Source organism: Aquarana catesbeiana, linkage group LG01 (genome assembly GCF_042186555.1).
Source record: "Aquarana catesbeiana isolate 2022-GZ linkage group LG01, ASM4218655v1, whole genome shotgun sequence".
Taxonomy (NCBI): domain Eukaryota; kingdom Metazoa; phylum Chordata; class Amphibia; order Anura; family Ranidae; genus Aquarana; species Aquarana catesbeiana.
Genome location: NC_133324.1, coordinates 813,888,589 through 813,910,461, shown reverse-complemented (window position 1 = coordinate 813,910,461; position 21,873 = coordinate 813,888,589). Strand labels below are relative to the sequence as shown.

General features: G+C 38.7%; 1 protein-coding gene across 5 annotated transcripts in view; it reads right to left on the bottom strand.

Moving 5' to 3' along the window:
• SGCZ (sarcoglycan zeta) overlaps nt 1-21,873 on the bottom strand; it is a 2,017,576-nt gene that overhangs the window by 1,136,014 nt on the left and 859,689 nt on the right. The gene's annotated exons all lie outside the window — the stretch shown is intronic.

Genomic DNA, 21,873 nt, shown 5'->3' with positions numbered 1-21,873 from the left:
TTTGCGCTATAAACAAAAAATGTGACAATTTTGAAAAAAAACAATATTTTTTACTTTCTGCTATAAAACATATCCAAAAAAAATATGTAAAAAATCATATTTCTTCATCAATGTAGGCCAATATGTATTCTGATACATATTTTTGGTAAAAAAAACTCAGTTAGCGTATATTGATTGGTTTGCACAAAAGTTATCACGTCTACAAACTATGGGATATCTTTATGGCATTTTTACTTTTATTTTTACTAGTAATGGGGGCGATCAGCGATTTTTAGCGGGACTGTGACAGTGTGGTGGACAAATCAGACACTAAGTGACAGTTTTTTGGGGACCAGTAACAGCAATACAGTGATCAGTGCTAAAAAAATGCACTGTTACTGTATAATTGACACTGACAGGGAAGGGGTTAACACCGGGGCAATCAAAGGGTTACGTGTGCTCCTAGGGAATGCTTTCTTACTGTGGGGGGGATGGACTGACTAGAGGAAGAGAGACATCTGTATTCCTGATTAGCAGGAATCATAGATCTATCTCTTCCTCTGTGACAGAATGACGGTCTGCCTTGTTGATTGCAGGTGGCCCACACTCAGCTGCCGGACCTGCTGATTGGCTTCTGCTGTGTCCAATCAGACCCAGGAAGAGGAAACAATGTACAGGACTGATCCCCTGCTCTAGTGGCTCTAAGTAACATGTCAGCTTTGGATGTGGAGACAAATGGGTTTGATGGGACTGTGGAAGCTTCTGACTCAGACTCATCGCCCACCCACTCATCCCATACAAACCATCAAGAAGGAACCAGTACCCCAGCCGCTACCCCAAAAACCAGGCAGGGAACACACGAAAGGGTCCATAACAGAGGAGGAGAAAAACACGCCAGGGAGAAAAAACAACTGGGGATTGGAATAGATATCAGTCCAGAACACAGATACAGAAGAAATAACTGACCCCTGTAATGCCTTAAACCTCTCAGGTAAAGTACTAATGAAAAGTGAGATCACCCTTTTGTCCAAGGGTTTGAAATTCTGCCCCAATAGACACTTTAACCTCGACAACTATCTGATCAGACTTACATCAGTCTCAAGGGGGATCCCACTAAAAAATACAAGACAGGATCTTACGGGAGTTAATAAATAGGGGGAGTAGGTTAGGAATTTTTAGTCAAAAAGAGGCAGAGTTCCTGATGCCAAAGTATTCCACGCTCCCCACTTTATATCATCTTCCTAAAACCCATAAGGGGTTAACCCCCCTAAAGGGTAGGCCCATAATAGCTGGGATTGGTTCACTGAATGAAAGATTGGGACAATGGCTCGATGGGCAGCTACAGCCTTTAGTCACACAATTACCTGGGTACCTTAAAGATACTAATCATCTCTTATGCCGCGTACACACGGTCGGACTTTTCGTCTACAAAAGTCCGACAGCCTGTCCGACAGACTTCCGGCGGACTTTCGGCGGACTTGCAGCAGACTTTCTAACGAACGGACTTGCCTACACACGACCACACAAAAGTCCGACGGATTCGTACGTGATGACGTACACCGGACTAAAATAAGGAAGTTCATAGCCAGTAGCCAATAGCTGCCCTAGCATGGGTTTTTGTCCGTCGGACTAGCACACAGACGAGCGGATTTCGGGGTCCGTCGTAGTTACGACGTAAAGATTTGAAGCATGTTTCAAATCTAAAGTCCGTCGGATTTGAGGCTGAAAAAGTCTGCTGAAAGTCCGGAGAAGCCCACACACGATCGGATTACCAGCCAGCTTTAGTCCGTCGGCGTCCGTTGGACTTTTGTAGACGAAAAGTCCGACCGTGTGTACGCGGCATTACAGATCATGCAGAGTTTCATTTGGAAGGAAGATTACTTGTGATGTCACGAGTCTATACTACTCCATACTACATGGTCTAGCGATAGAGGCGGTCTCTTTCTATCTGGAAACATACACTGACCTCAACATTGAATATCATACATATATCTTGGAGATACTAGAATATTTATTAGCACATAACTATTTTGTGTTTGATGGGGTATTCCACCTCCTCTGCTTAGAATTAAGACCTTACAGCCAGTCGTCCTGTCCCTGCAGCTGAAAAACACCCCCACAGCATGATGCTGCCACCACCATGCTTCACTGTTGGGACTGTATTGGACAGGTGATGAGCAGTGCCTTGTTTTCTCCACACATACCGCTTAGAATTAAGGCCAAAAAGTTCTATCTTGGTCTCGTCAGACCAGAGAATCTTATTTCTCACCATCTTCTGCTATGAAAGTACAGGTCCTAGAAAAGGTACGAGTGCCCAAGAGGGGGGATGATGTTTCTCGTATGTTGTGCCGGAGAGAGGTATTCTGGATCTTTTGGCTCCAGACTCGCATTCCCTCCGGTCTCAACTTTGAATGGGATGTCAGTCACTACTATGATTAGAATTAAATTATTTGCTATCAAAGTAATAGGACAGTAAATGTTATGTAATACGCTTGCAGTCTCTATACTAGTTGGTGTATACGATCCTTATGGTTCCATATTCATCCATCATTTATATAAATTTATTTTGTATATTAGAGTCTTATGGGACTGATTTGGATCTTAATACACCTACCTATTTTTTGTTTGTTCGTATCAACATATTTTTATATGTCCTTGTATTGGAAACCTTGAAGGATGTTATATGTTAAAGTTTTTCGGTTTATTTTCTATATAAGAAACCATATTATTCATAATGTTTCCTTACTTCTTGGATTCCTAATCCTTGGACTAAACAATTTTTTTCTTCTTTTTTGGTATCTTTGTTATATATGCATATATCAAGAATATTTCTTTCTTTTTATACATAATAATTCTTTTTCAGTATAGATAAATATTTTTTATATGTTATGTTTCATGTTTTCAGTTTTTATTTTATTTTTTATTTTTCATGTTTGGTCACATATATCATGTTATTTTTTTAGGGTTGTCCCGATACCACTTTTTTAAGACCGAGTACAAGCACCAATACTTTTTTTTCAAGTACTCGCAATACTGATTACCGATACTTTTTTTTATGTCATGTGACAGTTTGACTAATGGGCACTGATAGGTGGCACTGATAGATGGCACTGACTGATGGGCACTGATAGGTGGCACTGATAGGCAGCACTTATGGGCACTGATAGGTAACATTGGCAAGTGGCTGGCACTGATAGTTGGCACTTATGGGCACTGATAGATGGCACTTATGGGCATTGAAAGATGGCGCAGACAGATGGGCACTGATAGTATGGCACTGATAGAGGGCACTGATATATGGGCACTGATAGATGGCGCTGATAGACAGCATTTATGGGCACTGATAGATGGCACTGATGTCACTTATGGGCACTGGTAGATTGTACTGATAGGCGGCACTTATGGGCTCTGATAGATTGCACTGATAGGCAGCATTTATGGGCACTGACAGATGGCACTTATGGACACTGATAGATGCCACTGATAGGCGGCACTTATGGGCACTGATAGGTGGCACTTATGGGCACTGATAGACAGCACTTATGGGCACTGATAGATGGCACTGATAGGCAGCACTTATGGGCACTGATAGATGGCACTGATAGGTGGCACTTATGGGAAGGCACTGATGGGCACTGAAATGCAACACTGATTGGCAATTCCATAATAAATGACATGAATGATTAGAGGGGAGGAAGGATTTTGCAATGCTATATGGCATATAGCATTGCAAAATCCTTCCTTGTCTTTCATCATTCATGTCATTTAACATCTAGTAAGTATGTTGCAACACCCATATTGGTACACCTTGCACTTGGCTGCAGTAAGCCAGCAGCTGACATCTTGTTACACCCAGCCTGAACTATATGGGCTGGGTGTTCAAGATGTCTGCTGCTGGCTTACTGCAGCCAAGTGCAGGGTGTACCAAGATGGGCGTTGTGCTGTTTACCCTCTGACGGAGACACGGAACATCACTTTCTGTACCGAATGTGACGACTCCAGTCACCATTTTGGATGGAATATGCGGCGGCGCCCTGCACCCCTGCCCTGGCCAGCTTACCCCCGTGTTCCACTGCTGCCAAACCGATCTCCGCTCCGCCCTCTCCCCCGTCGACTTCCAGTTCCAGGTATCGGATCTGGCATCAGGAGCATTTGATCCCATATCAAATACACTGCCTGTACTGACTAAATATAGAATTTACAATGTACACTGTGTGTATATATATATATATATATATATATATATATATATATATATATATATATATAGACATATCTGCAGACATATGATTGTGAGAAAGGGCGTTATCTGTTGAAGCCCCGAAACGTCGCACCCAGCTGCATCTGGTGCCTTTTGACGTTTAACCGAATCTGTTATCACATACACATACAATTATCATCCGATGTGAATACAGTTTTTTACAATTTAGGAATCAAAGTCACAGGTAGAAAGAAGATTTCACACTTCATGGAATATGGACACAGAAATCTTGATATTAAAACGGAAAAATAAAAAAAATGAAAAATAAAATATTTTTATATTTTATAGACCACCTCTCCAAAAAATTCTAAACTTTCAACAGCAATAAAAAAATAAAAAAAATTTTACTATAAAAATAAATACAAATTAAAATCAGAATTTAACCCTTTCGGCTGGAGTGTATCCAGCCGTGGATTCAACCCACTTCTTTCTTTCTTAGAGACTTTTCTCTGTCCCCACCACATCTATTTATGGTGACACCATCTATCACCATAAATTTTAGCTGTGACACCGTGTGTCCCCGCTCAACAAAATGTCTAGCCAGAGGAAGTTTAACTAATTTGTCCCGAATGGAGTACTTATGACGAGCTATGCGGTCCTCAACCTTCTGTGTGGTCTCCCCCACATAAAGGAGACCACAAGGGCATTTTATGATATACACCACGAAGGATGACTGGCAGGTGTAGTGATCTCTGATCAAAATATCATAACCCTTAAGTGGGTGGGAATTACTTTTCATGCTGGAGCATTGGATACAACTTAAACATGGAAATGAACCAGTATTTTTAGGACCCAGAAAGGTCACCCGGGGATTTGGTATTGAAAATTGATCAGACTGAGGGGGAGATGGGCGGAGCCTAGCGGAGCAGACATGCATTGTTAGAGCTCCACACCGCTGAGGAGAGAAGAGAAGGACAAAGCGGAGCCTGCAGGCTCAAAAGGTATCCATTTGAACCTTTTTGCCCCTGGGAACAAACTGTGAAAGTTTGGGCAGGAAATATGGTACTGGGAGGAAACCGTGGCAGAAATAAAAATCACCTCACAGGCACTCACTGCAGCTGAAGCAGCTCCAGTCACCTCACAAGATACAGCATCAGGGCGCTCTCACAGACAGAAAATGTCACAGCAAGACTCTCCATTTGAGTCAGATACAGAACAAATCCTCTCACAAACTTCTCCACAAGCCTCCTCAGCATCCCCAGTAATATTATTACAATTTGAAAAGATGCTTCATAAGGCTTTAAAACAAACCTCAGACTAAATAACAAAAAGCCTAACCAAAGAAATAAGAGAGCTGGGAAACCGCACCGCAGCCCTAGAAATAAAAATGGATGAAATTGAAATTACAACCCAAGTAAATATAACAGAATTGGAACAATTAAAAGAAGAGAATTTAATACTTCAAACTAAGCTGGAAGATTACGAAAATAGAGCCAGACGTTCAAACTTGCGCATAAGGGGAATACCTGAAACTGTGACAGACCTGCAATCTACTATTACTGCTCTATTACAAGAACTAAAGCCAGATATCCCTATTGAACGTTTAGAACTGGACAGAGTACACAGAGCCCTCACAGCCAAAAAGAAAGATGGACCCCCATGTGATATAATCACAAAATTTCATTATTACAGAACGAAAGAACAAATACTAATTGCTGCAAGAGAAAAAAAGGAACTTAATTTTCAAGGACACAATTATCAAATTTTTGCTGACCTATCCCAACTTACTATTACTAAAAGACGATCCATGAAACCCCAACTAATAGAACTGCAACGCCACAACATTATGTATCAATGGGGCTTCCCCTTTTCAGTCAGATTTAACCACCAAGGTACAATTTACAGAAGCAGATCAGCAGATGAACTACAACAAACCCTTTTAAAATTAAATCTGACAGAACCCACAAGCAGCAACTCTCCCACACGCAGAAGAATGGCATCATCTTCACCTTCAGGCAGCACCCAGAAAATTCCAGAACAAAATGGGAATCATCATTCTCACAAAAGAGGCCGTTATGCCACATCATCCATGGACCAAGAAGATTCAATGGACTGACATCCTAATTCCTGATATCTCTTCATTTATTATACTAATAGATGGTTCTCTATAAAAAAACTGTATTTATAACTGAATGTAACTGCATTCTGATAGTCACACATTGTGTGGGATCATGTTACATTCCAGTTATATTTCTTATTGCTTCTGATTCATATAGCCTTAGAATATATAAGTGAAATAAGGAAATTCTTGTTCAGTTATATATTATCAGGTAATAACAATAGATTTCTTACTTTTTAGGACAAATATGTTCAATAATCCAGAAGTAATGGAAGCTTTTTCTTTTTTTTCTTAAAACAAATATATTATTACCTAACTAGTTCCTAGAATTATGTTTTTGTTTATTCTAATCTGAAGCAATACAACCTCAATTTTATGAGTTAACATATCTAAACAGTTACATATGAATAAAATATGTAATTGTTTACTCTAAAAGGGTTAAAATCCCAAAATAATTCAAACTATCTTCATCAATACCAAAGTTATTAATAGTACCTTTCTAACTGAATTATTTAGCCTAGGGCAAGACTAACCATATACAACCACCCTGGAATAAATAATTTCAACAAAAACTATATTCTGCACTCCAATTAATGAATCATCATTTTGATGTCTTTTGACATAGCACCTCTCTCCTGTAAGCGGAAGATCCGTGTACCCCCATTAGCCCTCCTCATTCTCCCAACCATATTATGTGGGAGTGTGACGAAGGCACTTATTCCCCTGAGAGAGATATTTATTCTCTTTCACGGGTAAATTGTGATTACTTGCAAAAAATAATTTATACAATGTATCATCTAATCTCATATGTTTTTTGTTTACTCTTTACTCCAGAATTCACTGGTTTCTTTTCTATCTTTTCATCTCTTCAGTCCACACAGGTTGATCTGCGCAGTCAGCTCTGCATAACAAAAAGTAAGTCAAAACTATTTGATCTGTTGCCATGGCACCACTGAATATACTTTCCCTGAATGTTCAGGGAATAAATGTCCCTCAAAAAAGGACCAAAGCCTTCCGTACTTTCCATAACAAGAAGGCTCACATAGTATGCCTCCAAGAAACACACTTCACCAAAGATTCTACTCCAAAATATATTTCTCCTTTTTATCAACAAATTTACACGGCTTCTGCCTGTACCAAGCAAAGGGGAACTCTAATTGCATTTCACCGATCCACACCATTCACCTTATCATCAGAAATTAAAGACCCAGAAGGTAGATACCTGATACTCATGGGTTATATAATGGATACAGCAATCACAGTGATTTCCTTCTACGCTCCTAACAAACAACCTACACCATTCCTCTCACATATATTACAAGTAATTAATACACACAAAATAGGAACAGTGATAATGTGTGGGGATTCGAACCAGGTCCTCCTCCCATTTCTAGATAAATCACCTTTTACACCATCCAAAATAACCTCTAGATTACCTTTTTCTCAACTTCTTTCCAAATACAATCTGGTAGATTCGTGGAGAGAAAGTAACCCAATGAAAAAGAAATTCACTTATTTCTCGCACCCTCATCAAACCTTCACCAGAATAGATCATATTTTTCTAACAATAGGAATGATACCAGAAATTATTGCATCAGCTATAATTCCGATTCCGTGGTCTGACCATAATGCAGTATACACTACTATAGCCTCAGCCATACCAAAAGCGCATGACCCAACGTGGTACTTACCGGACATAATGCTCAAACACCCACTACATCAGATGGCCATTGAACAAGCTTTAAAGGAATACATATCAATTAATAATACAACAGACATCTCCCCAATAACACTGTGGGAAGCTCATAAGCCTGTCTTGCGTGGTACAATACAAAGACAAATGGCACTATTTAAAACGGGAACGCAAAAATCTAGCAAAAAAACTAGAACTCAATTTTAATGCAGCCTACATATCATTCCAAGATAATCCATCTCAGAGTACAAAATCTCATCTGGAAAAATCTAGATTGGAATACGATCTATTTCTCACTGATTCAGTTGATAAATCCCTCAAACGCTCCAAACACAATTTCTACATGAATACAAACAAACCAGGTACATATTTGGCTCGGGCAATAAATTCAACTAACAAATCTTTCAAACCAATACGTTTGAAATTATCAAAAAATGTTTATACTTGTAATCCAGTTAAAATAGTCCATAAATTTCACTCACATCTCGCAACTTTATACAAGACAAACAATGAATTTAATCCTACAGAGGCTGAATCCTTCTTCTCAAAAATAACCTTACCTGAGTTATCTCAGAATCAAAAAAGCAGTTTGGATGAGCCTATAACTATAGATGAAGTTGCTAACGCCATAAAAGACCTAAAACTTAACAAAAGACCAGGCCCAGACGGCTACTCGGCTTTATACTATAAAACATTCTCAGAAATACTCTCTCCCATTCTCACTGAAACTTTTAACAAACTTCTAGATGGACATTCTTTTCGGCAAGAAACACTAATGGCAATTGTTTGTATGATCCCAAAACCCCTTTCTGATGATACTTCCTGTGTGAATTATCGGCCTATCTCTCTGTTAAACCTTGATATTAAATTATTAGCAAAAATAATAGCAAAATGCCTCAATAGCATTATAGGAAAATTAATACATAGAGATCAAGTAGGCTTCATGCCAAATAGACAGGCAGGCGATAATATACGCAGGGCAGTGTTATTGCCACATATTGCTAAAAAACGGAAAATCCCTTTATGTTTTCTATCTCTCGATATTAAGAGGGCATTTGACACAGTATCCTGGCAATATATGCAATATTCATTACAAAAATGGGGTTTTGGACCCCACTTTTTAACATGGATCAAAGCATTATATAATAAACCCAAAGCCTATATAAAATATGCTGGATACAAATCTGATGCCTTTAATATCAAAAGAGGTACCCGACAGGATTGCCCATTATCTCCCTTATTATTTGCCCTTATACTCGAACCCATGGCCCAATACATCAGAACAAACCAAACTATAACTGGCATTGAAGTAGGAGGTATTACACACAAATTATGTATATTTGCAGACGATATATTACTTTTTCTATCATCACCACAGGTCTCTGGTCCTAACTTAATACCAGCTCTTGATGGATTTGCAGCCCTATCCGGCCTTATGATTAATCCTAAGAAATGCCTAGTGCTTAATATTTCACTCACAAACATGGAATTGATCCCGGCTAGGGCTGCACTCCCATTCACATGGGCAGAAAAATCAATCCCATATCTTGGAATTCATTTAACAGCATCTCATTCTGACTTATTCTCAACCAATTATCCTCCTGTATTAAGACAGATCACAAATCTAATAAAACAATGGTCGCAACTTCCTTTATCCTGGATAGGGAAGATTAATGCAATCAAAATGACTATTCTACCCAAATTGCTTTATTTATTCAGAGTCCTCCCTATTCCAATTCCTTCCTATTTTTTGAAAATAGTACAAAAAAGAGCAACTTCGTTTATATGGGGCTCTTCTAAACCACATATACCTATACACACACTACATCTTCCCAAAAATAAAGGAGGCCTGGGATACCCTAATTTTACTAACTACTACAGAGCAGCACATTTGGCCAGTCTGTCCAAATACCATGCAAAACAGGAAATATTTATAGAGGCTTCAGAAAATGACCCTCTATTAATATCAAACTTATTATGGCTTGATCCTAAAGACCGCTTTAAAATTCATAATCCCATAACTAAACACTTCTTATCTCTCTGGGATAAACTAAAAACCAAATATCAGTTACAATCTCCACACAATCCTCTCCTTTCTTTTATCAGAAATCCGGCCTTTTATCCGGCATGGATATACCCAAATTCTTTTAAAGCTTGGACAACATCAGGCATTCAGACACTAAATGACTTCATAGCATCTAAATCATTCCTTTCATTCCCATCGCTTAGAGAAAAATATGATCTACCAAACTCTGAGATATTTAGATATCTCCAAATCAAAAATTTCTATACACCATTCCTAAAGGGGGATACACCATTATCCCAATTATCCATTTTTGAATCAATCTGTACAAAAGATCCATTTGCTAAAGGTACAATTTCATCACTTTATAATCAATTATATGGAGTAGCAAATCTTAATAGACCCTCTTACGTTCAGAGGTGGGAGGAGGACCTGGGACGAACTTTAGAAGACATGGACTGGTCTAACATATGGCTCACATCTAAGTCATCTTCACCCAACATCTTAGCACTGGAGACAAATTATAAAGTCCTAACTCGCTGGTACCTTGTACCCGCTAGAGTGGCAAAATATTCACCTAATACCTCAGCTCTATGTTTTTGAGGATGCCCAGAAATAGGCACACATTTACACATATGGTGGACGTGCCCAGTAATCCAAACCTTCTGGAAGGAAGTCTTCGTGATTGCATCTAAAATATTTTAAAAAATAATACAACCAGATCCATATATAACTTTACTTAATCTAAAACCGGAATGGTTAACACTCTCTCAATTCAAACTTATGATCCAACTAATAACGGCTGCAAAACAAACAGTGGCCAAGGCATGGAAATCTCCTACATTGGTACTAGCAGAAACAATTCACAGAATGAATAATACAATGTCCCATGCTAAGATGGTAGCCATCGATCAAAATCAAATTCCAAAATTTGAAAAACTTTGGCATCCTTGGATAAAACAACAGTTCCTGTCAAACTTCAATGACTCTGTCCTGTTGCGATGGTAACAGACTAAATGACTTACAGAGACACCCATTCTAAGGCTTCAAAGAGAACTAAAAAGAATAATAAACTGACGAGCGGGACAACCTTGTGGACCATACCTCTACCTTTCTACCCTTTTTCTTCTTTCTCTTTCCTTTTCTCCACCTTACGATTAAAGCTCATTATCAGAATTTATTTGACCTATATACACTCTACCTGTAAACAATATATATAGTAGGTATAAATCATTTAAATACCTACAAAAGTAACTAAGGAAATGATATATATCTTTAATTTAGGTTTACGTGAACCCAGTGTTTAATATTTGAAATTTCCGAACCGATGGATAAGCACTTTGCAATATAGACCAATGTTTTTTAATAATATTGTTGATTTTATGTGAAAATGGATGAAATTATGAGGTGAAAGGCATTCTGCGACCTTGATTACTGACTGATATGGTCTTATTGTGTATGATAATGCGTTTAGAATGTACTGAATCTGCTGGATATCCTCGCTGTCGCAGCCTGCCTTCCATCTCATCCAATCTCATGTTACAAGTATCTACTTCACTCGTGATCCTGGTTACATGTTTTAGTTGACTCCGTGGGATAGATTTAAATTTCAATCAAAAAGTCTCTGGATCCAGTAGTACCTGTAAATATTCAAGCTGTGTCTTCATCTGTGTATGAAAATGATCCACACACAGCAATGTACACACAGCAACCCCAATATTGACAGAAAAACACAGAATTGTTGACATTTTTGCAGATTTATTTAAAAAGAAAAACTGAAATATCACATGGTCCTAAGTATTCAGACCCTTTGCTGTGACACTCATAACTCAGGTGCTGTCCATTTCATCTGATCATCCTTGAGATGGTTCTACACCTTCATTTGAGTCCAGCTGTGTTTGATTATACTGATTGAACTTGATTAGGAAAGCCACACACCTGTCTATATAAGACCTTACAGCCAGTCGTCCTGTCCCTGCAGCTGAAAAACACCCCCACAGCATGATGCTGCCACCACCATGCTTCACTGTTGGGACTGTATTGGACAGGTGATGAGCAGTGCCTTGTTTTCTCCACACATACCGCTTAGAATTAAGGCCAAAAAGTTCTATCTTGGTCTCGTCAGACCAGAGAATCTTATTTCTCACCATCTTGGAGTCCTTCAGGTGTTTTTTAGCAAACTCCATGCGAGCTTTCATGTGTCTTGCACTGTGGAGAGGTTTCCGTCGGGCCACTCTGCCATAAAGCCCCGACTGGTGGAGGGCTGCAGTGATGGTTGACTTTCTACAACTTTCTCCCATCTCCAGACTGCATCTCTGGAGCTCAGCCACAGTGATCTTTGGGTTCTTCTTTACCTCTCTCACCAAGGCTCTTCTCCCCCGATAGCTCAGTTTGGCCAGAAGGCCAGCTCTAGGAAGGGTTCTGGTCGTTCCAAATGTCTTCCATTAAGGATTATGGAGGCCACTGTGCTCTTAGGAGCAGCAGAAATTTTTTTGTTACCTTGGCCAGATCTGTGCCTTGCCACAATTCTGTCTCTGAGCTCTTCAGGCAGTTCCTTTGACCTCATGATTCTCATTTGCTCTGACATGCACTGCGAGCTGTAAGGTCTTATATAGATAGGTGTGTGGCTTTCCTAATCAAGTCCAATAAGTATAATCAAACACAGCTGGACTCAAATGAAGGTGTAGAACCATCTCAAGGTTGATCAGAAGAAATGGACAGCACCTGAGTTAAATATATGGGTGTCACAGCAGAGGGTCTGAATACTTAGGTCCATGTGATATTTCAGTTTTTCTTTTTTAATAAATCTGCAAAAATGTCAACAATTCTGTGTTTTTCTGTCAATATGGGGTGCTGTGTGTACATTAATGAATGAACTTAAATGAAGGTATCCATCAGCATACCTTCCAACATCAGAACTTGAGACAGAAGGACAACCTGAAAGTAAAGAAACATGCAGCTCATAAAGTGCTCTTCAGAAAAATATGTGTATGGCTACTTTGTGCTAATTATTGGGTGTTGCCTAAAGGGGCATAGTAAAATATAGTTTAAATCTGAATAAAAGCTTTGTATTGTTGGTGAGTGGGAGGAAGGAATGCCAGGCACCGGTAAACAGTGGGAGGAAGAAATGTTCATCATCAGTTGTCAGTGGGAGGACAAAATGTTTGCCATTGGTGGTCAGTGAAAAGAATAAATGCCAAGTGTTGGTGGTCATGGGAAAAAAGAAATGCCCTGGTGTCAAATGACAGTGGGAGGAACAAATACCGACTGGCAAAGATCAGTGATATGTGTGTGTGGTGTGGTAATTGGTGTTCAGTGGGGATAAAGGGAGACATTGCTGTTTCTTTTTGGCTAAAGAGGAATATATTTGGAAGAATATTTTCTGGAGTTCAGCTATAATTTTCATTTCACAAGGTAAATAGTATTCTACTACCAAACAAATACAAATTATATATATATATATTTATATAAACAGTACATATAATATAAAAATATAACATTACAGAATTATTACAACATTTATTCCTTTTTAATGAGGCTGTGTTATGTGCTTGGTAAGGAAAAAGGAGCAGTGATGTCCATCAGCTTGTCTTTAAACCAAGACAAAGAACTTTCAGCTGTCAGAGAAATTGTTTCACCAATTTCACAGTACATTTCACTCTATATGTCATGCATTTTTCTCATGAATCATTGCATAAAACTTTCACTATTGCTACTGTGAATCAAAATATGTAATCACAAACCAGCAGTGACCACATTGACTGCAAAAAAAAACTACATTGTTAAATGTAAATTGCTGTAAAAAATTGGATGATGTGCCACTATATAATGTAAATAAAATGGGCTATAGTCACATTCTTCGGTACCTTGGGCTTGTGATAAACATTTGCATCACTTACACTTTTCTGTTTGACCGAACCTCTGCTTGTTACTGACCACACTGTCCTGATTGACCTTGTATACTAAATATTCACCTGCATACTCCTCATATTGTGCTTTCCTTGGCTTTAGTAAAACAACTCCCATTTTAACCGGTCCAAAGGGCAGATAATTATTGCCCGTTCCCAAGAATGCTTCTGTAAATGTCTTATGGGCACCAACCTTATTATCTATTTGTGGGGGTCAAATAGTATACTTACCACTTACCACCCTGCTATGCAGACTTTGTTGATGTATTCTCAGAGAGGAGGCTTTAGTTCTACCTCCTCATTGGTTGTATATGGCTGCCCCATTGGACTGCTGCCAGGGGGCATTTCCTCATGGGGATTCGTTTTCCTTTTTATTGAACTAGGAAGCCAAAAAACCTACATTAAAAAGAGTCTGGGAAATAGCTTTATTTGTCAATCCACTTTCCCTGTGGTAGCAGGATTCTCTTTTGTAGAAAAATATATTTTTGTCCTTTAATTATAGAGGTCTAAACAAGATCATTATCCCAAATATATACGCTGAGATTTCTTGGGCCATTTCATTCTGATCTACCTTGATGACACTGTGATATAACCTTCCTTTCTTTATGTTTCTGCTATTCTCTCCAGGCTCAGACAGCACATTGTTTTAGAGATGAGTTGAACTGCCCTGGGTTTGATTCAAGGTTTAGTGAACTTCAAAGTAGTTCAGATGACAAAAAGGAGCCACATTGGTATCACTTTGAGCTGAATCTGTCAAATTAAAAGTGCCTATTTTCTGGGCTAATAGGCATGGGGGTGGTCACAGATTCTATTAAAAAAAAAAACACAGACCCCTCCAAGGGTTCTGTCAGGTATTTTGAAGGGGTCTGACTCTATTTTAACTTTGTATAAATAACATTTGAGTATGTTTTATATATTGTATGTGTTAACTATTTTTAGCCACTTAAAAAATCCCCCTCTTTCCCATAATCTACCCCTTAGGGAGGTATGGGGACTTGTTTTCTTTAAACTTTGTTTCATATAGGGGATAGTGTCAGCCCCCCCACCTAACTACCCACCTTGTCTCCGTGTTAATGAGGGCAAGGGCCTCTTCCTCACAACCCTTGGCTTAGTGGTTGTCAGTAACTGCAGGTGGAGGAATTATTGGAATCCGAAAGCCCCCTTTCACAATCAGGGGACATCCAAATACCAACCAACCATGTGAATGGTTGGTGAACAAAAACAGCTGTAACTTGGAAATAATTTGACAAGTCCCATTATTAGAATAATTAAAATCCCCAAAAGTCCCTCATTGTAAATACATCATCCATCAATGCAGATCAACATCACTCACTATGCCCAATGACCACTGACTCAAGGAAGCTCAAAGAAGCATTTGTTTCAGTACCTGTCTTACCCACCTGGATCCTTGACTGACATTTATCCTAGAGTTTGAAGCATCTGAGGTCAAGGTAGGTGCTGTAATCTATCAATGCTCACCTTCCACTAACCTGGATCATTCTTGCTCCTAATTATCCTGCAAGTTCTTTAACTCCAAGGCCAATCACATCACTTGCATTTATTTCACTTTAACGTATATTGCCCATGGTCAAAGAATGTCACAGTACACACCCTCTCCCATAGTTTTGAGTCCTGCTCCAAAATATCCAAATATTAGCTACCCTCCATCCAGATCTTTCTTTGTCTACAACTGATACAGCAAAAACTCTGATTGATACAGCCACTATTTCTTTATTAACTACCCATATTTTTGCTGCTGTAGGGATCTATTTTTGCTGCAGGAGGATCCACTATTGTTGACACTGGAATCTGTTGTTGCCAGATGGATGTGCTATTGCTCTGTGTTCTGTTGTTGCTGTAGGGATCTATTGTTGCTGTAGGGATCTATTGTTGCTGGATGGATCTATTGTTGCTGGGTGGTCTAGTGTTGATGCATGGATTTTTTTTGCTGGATGGTCTATTGTTGCTGGAGGGATTTGTTATTTCTTTGGGGATCTATTTGTACTGAGTGGTTTATTGTTCCTGCAGGAAACTATTGTTGCTGGGTGGTCTATTGTTGCTGGAGAGGGGTACATTGTTGTTATTGGGTGGTGTCTTATTGCGAGAGAAATCTAGTGTTGCTGTAGGGGTCCCATATTGTTGCTGCTGGGGGACTAAAGGTCAAAAAATATTTCCTGCATGTTGTACATATGCGTGTATAGCACCACAAAATAATGTTTGGTTTCATTATCTATGAAAATAGGCAGTGCTGGGAGGTCGGTAGAGGGTTGAGACAGGGGACAGTACTGGGAGGTAGGTAGAGGATGGGGACAAGGGTGACCCAGGGGCAGGAAGTACCTGCACCTATTTTCTGAGAAAAGCCCTGCCTAATACTATCTAAATGTAAACCTTTAAGGACGAGATGAGAAAATGTTAAACATTTAGAAATTAAAAATGATTGTCTCTACTCATTATAATAGGCTTTAAACAAGTTCCAAGTAAATTCAGTTGGACATGGAAGAAAAGGACAATGCTACCAGAAATATATAAAAAAAAAAGTTTCAGTCTCATACTTCTTTTCCATCATATACTGTATGGCTACATGGGCTCACCTTAACTCACATACTGTCATTAGCCAACAAAGCACAAGAGAATAATTTTATGCTGATTACCAGACAGTATAAATATCCAAAAATCCTGAAATATCTTTGTCCCACTATCCCTGATACCCGTTGTCATTGCCAAAGAGACAGGGGGACTATGACCCATATTTGGTGGGAATTAGGTTAGTTGATTTATACTACAAGTTAACAGAGACCTGTTAAGCTATTAAATCAGCTAAAAAAAGATCTTTTTATACATTTTCTTTTGGCGGCAAGAGCAAATGTCTTCCTTGACATTAGAAGTCTATTGTGATACCATCAATGGCAGAATGGGTGGTGCAAGTTAATGCCATTTGAAATCTTTAACATTTGTTGTCCAGGGAAATCAATAAAACAGAACATTTTTTTAAGTACATGGACTCCATGGCTTTCTTACCACCTCTTTCCAGAGTTCAGGACCTGGAGGACTGAATGATAAAAAATAATAGTATGGTTCCACAATAGAGACATTTTGTATATGTGTTTTGTTTGTTCCTTTTTTTCTTTTCTTTTTTCAATTTTTTTTATTTAACCACTTCAATACCAGGCACTTAGACACCTTCCCGCCCAGGCCAATTTTCAGCTTTCAGCACTGTCGCAATTTGAATGACAATTGTGCGGTCATGCTACACTGTACCCAAACAAAATTTTTATCATTTTGTTCCCACAAATAGAGCTTTCTTTTGGTGGTATTTGATCACTTCTGCATTTTGTATTTATTGCGCAACAAATAAAAAGGACCGAAAAATTGGAAAAAAAACAAAAAAAAGAAACAAAGTTTTTCTTTGTTTCTGTTAAAATTTTTTGTAAATAAGTACATTTTCTTCTTCAATGACGGGCACTGATATGGCTGCACTGACGGGCACTGATACAGCAGCACTGATGGGCACCGATGAGGTGGCACCAATGAGGTGGCACTGATGGGCACTGATAATGGGCACTGATAGGCGGCATTGATGGGCACTGATTGGTGGCACTGATGGGCACTGATAGGTGGCACTGGTATGCGGCACTGATGGGTACTCATAGATGGTACTGATGGGCACTCATAGGCGGCACTGATGGGCACTCTTAGGTGGCATTGATTGGTACTTATGGGTGGCACTGATGGGTACTTATGGGTGGCACTGATAGGTGGCATGGATGGGCACTGATAGGTGGGCACTGATGGGCACTGATGGGAACAGATGGGCACTGACAGGTGGCACCGATGGGCACTGACAGGTGGCACTGATGACACTGATTGGTGGCACTGATTACACTGATTGGTGGCATTGCTGGGCAGAACTGAAATATCATGGTGCCAATCAGTGCCCATTTGTGGGCACTGATTGGCACAGATTGGGCACATTGGGCACATGTGAATGGCCATGGGGTACATACCTGGCCATCCACATGTTGCCCGCTTCCCTGGTGGTCCTAGTGGCATCCCTGGTGGTCCAGTGTGGTCATCTGAGGGGGGGCTGCGCTGATAAACAATCAGCGCAGACCCCCTCTGTCAGGAGAACCGCCGATCGTCTCTCCTCTACTCGCGTATGTCAGACGCGAGTGAGGAAAAGCCGATCAACGGCTCTTCCTATTGACATTGTGATCAGCCGTGATTGGACATGGCTGATCACGTGGTAAAGAGCCTCCGCCGGAGGCTCTTTACCAAGATCAGTGGAGCGGTGTGTCAGGTTGACACACCGCTCCACAGATCGCCGCGATACGCACCCCCACGCGTGGTGGCATGTTATCCTTCTGGACATCATATGACGCCCAGTCAGGATAACGGAACCACCGCCCATCCGTCAATCTGCTATAGGCTGGGCGGGAAGTGGTTAAGTAGTTTATTTTTATAAATATACTTTTTGTCTATAAGTTTAAGTTTAGAACATTCAGCTTTTCTTTTTATGGAACGACCTGGTTCTACACAAAATCTTCAGGGCATATAAGATAGTTTCTTTTCATTTCCAGGAGTAGATATCTTAAATATAGTTTAAACCATACATTTAAAGGAGAATGACATAATCTTTACTCTATAAATTGCTTATACTCCTAGTTTCATTTGTTTCTGGAAATTATATGATTTTTCCATTTATTTTAGAATATTTCAGGATTTCTTTCTTTTTCCTTGTTTTTGTATTATTTAAAAACTTAATAAGATTAAACACAAAAAAGTATTTAATTTTTTATATTAGTAATACAGACTGTGACTATAACCTCAACAACTATTTGCAAGATGAAAAGCAAAAACTTGATTCCACGTTATTCTCACTAAATATTGAACATGTCTGGTTAATGGATGCTAATGTATTGTTTATGTTGTCATTTCTTTAGTTTTGTGCATTACAATCATTAATTATAATTTGGTGATATTTTTCTACATCATACACAAAAAAATGATAAGGATTTCACTTGAAAACCAACCAGCAGTTGTAAACGGGCTTGTATCCATTTACACACACCTACCTCCAGTCCGATCTGGTCCACTAAAAAAAAAAACTGAAGGGGATCCATCCTCCTTCATCTAAGTGGATTAGATCAGAGGGCATTTGGGTGTAAATGGACTCTGCAGTCCACAGCTGTCAATAGAGCAGAACGGACTCTGTCTGCTCTGCCAAGGTCTGCTCTACATAAAGTAACAACAAATCCCCTGCTGAGTCTGCCCCATGTGAAAGGAGCCCTATTTACAGTTTTAAATGCATTTTGGCAATATAATGGATAGTTGAACAAATTAAATATAACATGGCCTACATCACTTTAAAGGTATTGACAACCTCTGACACACCTGCCCATACTGGCATACAATGTCTATTTAACTGGCATAGCTGTCATAGGTAGTAATTTACTGCTCACAAGCCTGACCAGCCTATCAACCTCCCTGATGTAACTGATGTCATAGACAGCATAGGCCTGTCGGCAACTGATTGTGGTGTATGGTATAAGCCCCTCTGCCCACCTGCTGCACTTTTCCTCCTCCCATTTGAAGCTACTACAGTGGATGTGTGAAACCCCTGCATTTCTTAAGGGTTTGGGGCTGCTAGGCTGATTTCCTTCAACCGGTGTTTAAATGGAAATAAAATTGCATAATGTATGGCCAGCCTAGGTCATCTCTAAAATAATTTTTTACTCACTATTGAATGCTCCACAGCCAACACAGAGAATGTATAATTGAACATACATTAACTTTGAATGTCCATTGAATATTATCCCTAATTGTTGCACAATTCATTTATTCAATTAACTGTTAAGCAAAAGTCCCAGGTTCTTAGACTGGGAGTCTTTAAAGTGCAATTTGAGGAGGTTTTTTTTCTGTAAATAGCATAATTAAAATAAGACACTTCTAATACAGAGTATGCTAAGCCCGTGGTTGCTGCTGTTTACTGTAGAAATGATAGATTGATTCATCTTTGATATTATACACAGCGGTCTTCTGCTGAAGAGGGAGAAGGGGCAGATAAATGACAGTATATCCCCTCATCCATTTTCAGGATCCCTTGTATTCTGTGAAAAGTTTTAAAGAGACTAAAGGAAGGGAGGAGTAAACAACATGGTCCCTGCACTGTACAAGTGCCTGAACTGCCAGTCATAGTGCCGAAAGAAAAGCTAAACTGCCATCTCTACAGTAAGCAGCAATACTTTGGTTTAGCGTACTCTTTATTAGAAGTACGTTATTTTAATTGGAAAACCTCTGTTTATCTCATGAGTTGGTAATTTATCACCACTTCATACAGCTAATTGTTCTACTCTTTTCAATAGACACTTTCTAATAATTGTTAAATAAGACCTAAACCAAATCACTAAAACTTCATATACATTTAAAATTTTAATAAAAGTTTCAAAGTTGTTTTCAATCTTTTTAAACCTATAGATTTCAACCTGGTAATTCTTCCATGAGCATCTATATTCATACACTTTCTGTTATAGGATAACAACTGCCCCAAATTGTGCTCCACCAGTGTCAATTTTGACCTTTAACAATGAGTACAAGCAGCCATGCTGACACACATAGGGATGCACTGCCAGAGAAGTTATGTGCTTTATACATGTGGGTGCATGCATATAGACAACAACTGGAAAAAAAGGCTGGAGAAAATCTGTAGTATTGAGGAGCATAAAATAATAAAACAAAAGTTGAAAATATAATTTTATTAAAAAAATGAAAAAAAAAGAAAAAAAATGTCAATTGTTTGATGCACAGTGCTTTAACAAATTATCATCCAGTTAAGCGTTAGATCTCCTTTAAGGCTACCCAGAGGCTAACTATTTTTAAGAGTAAAACCTTTGTGATAATCTTTATGAATTGACTTACACATTCAAAATGCTAAAAGGTCAATAACATCCAGGCAGTATTTGCAGTGGATCTATGTGATAAAGACTTTAGTGAGTTGCTAAAAAAAAATAAAATAAATAAATAGAATTGAAAAATAAATTAGCAAATGAGTAGGAATGAAGATTAAGAATTTTGTAAATTGGGTCCATTGTCTGTTAAACTAAAAATGTTTTCACCTTTCAGGTCAATTTCATTATATCGAATAAAAATGAGAATAGCTCCCATAAGTGAGTCCTACGAGATATTAATACAAATTCAAAATACAATAACTATAGCGTATTAAACCACACACAAAGCAAACAGAGATAATAGAGCAGCAGTAAAGAACACAGAGGTATTATATAGGGACAACTTTTTCATAAATGCTATCATTATCTGCAAATGAGAGGGCTGGTTTAAACTTTGCTAAAGAGATAAAAAAGTGTAACAATTCCAAAACAAACAGAAAAATATCAGTTGTAAATCTTTTCCTGCAAAACCTAACACAGGGAAGATAATGACTTTGTTTCACAGATGACAGTGCTTACTCTAGGGGTAGCAGTATAAAGATAGACCTAGACAGGAGCTTGATTTCACAAGGTTTTTGGACTCTCGGTAGCCAGGTAATATACAACAATGCAAATGTTGAAGTTTTATCAAACAAATTAAATACAATCTAGCTTCAAATAAATATAAACAAATAGATCTGTCTGTTTTTTTTTTTTTATAAGATCTGTTTCTTCATGATAACAATCCCATCAGATTGATTTATGCCAAAAAGCAGCCTTTCTTAAAAACAGAAGAAAACCCTAATTCACCAGTGCATCTACATACTACAATATGCAGTAAATGAAAATGTATAGTAAAACAGGTAACCATAGGGCACCCATAAATAATTCCCAAAGGCTGTCAGAAATATAAGACAATAAAGCATTTGAGTGATCTCTGCATGTAACCCTACACAGTTTTTCTAGTGTACTGCTAAAACAATGCGATCCAAAAACATTCAATGTTTAGTAGAGATAATGCTGATCA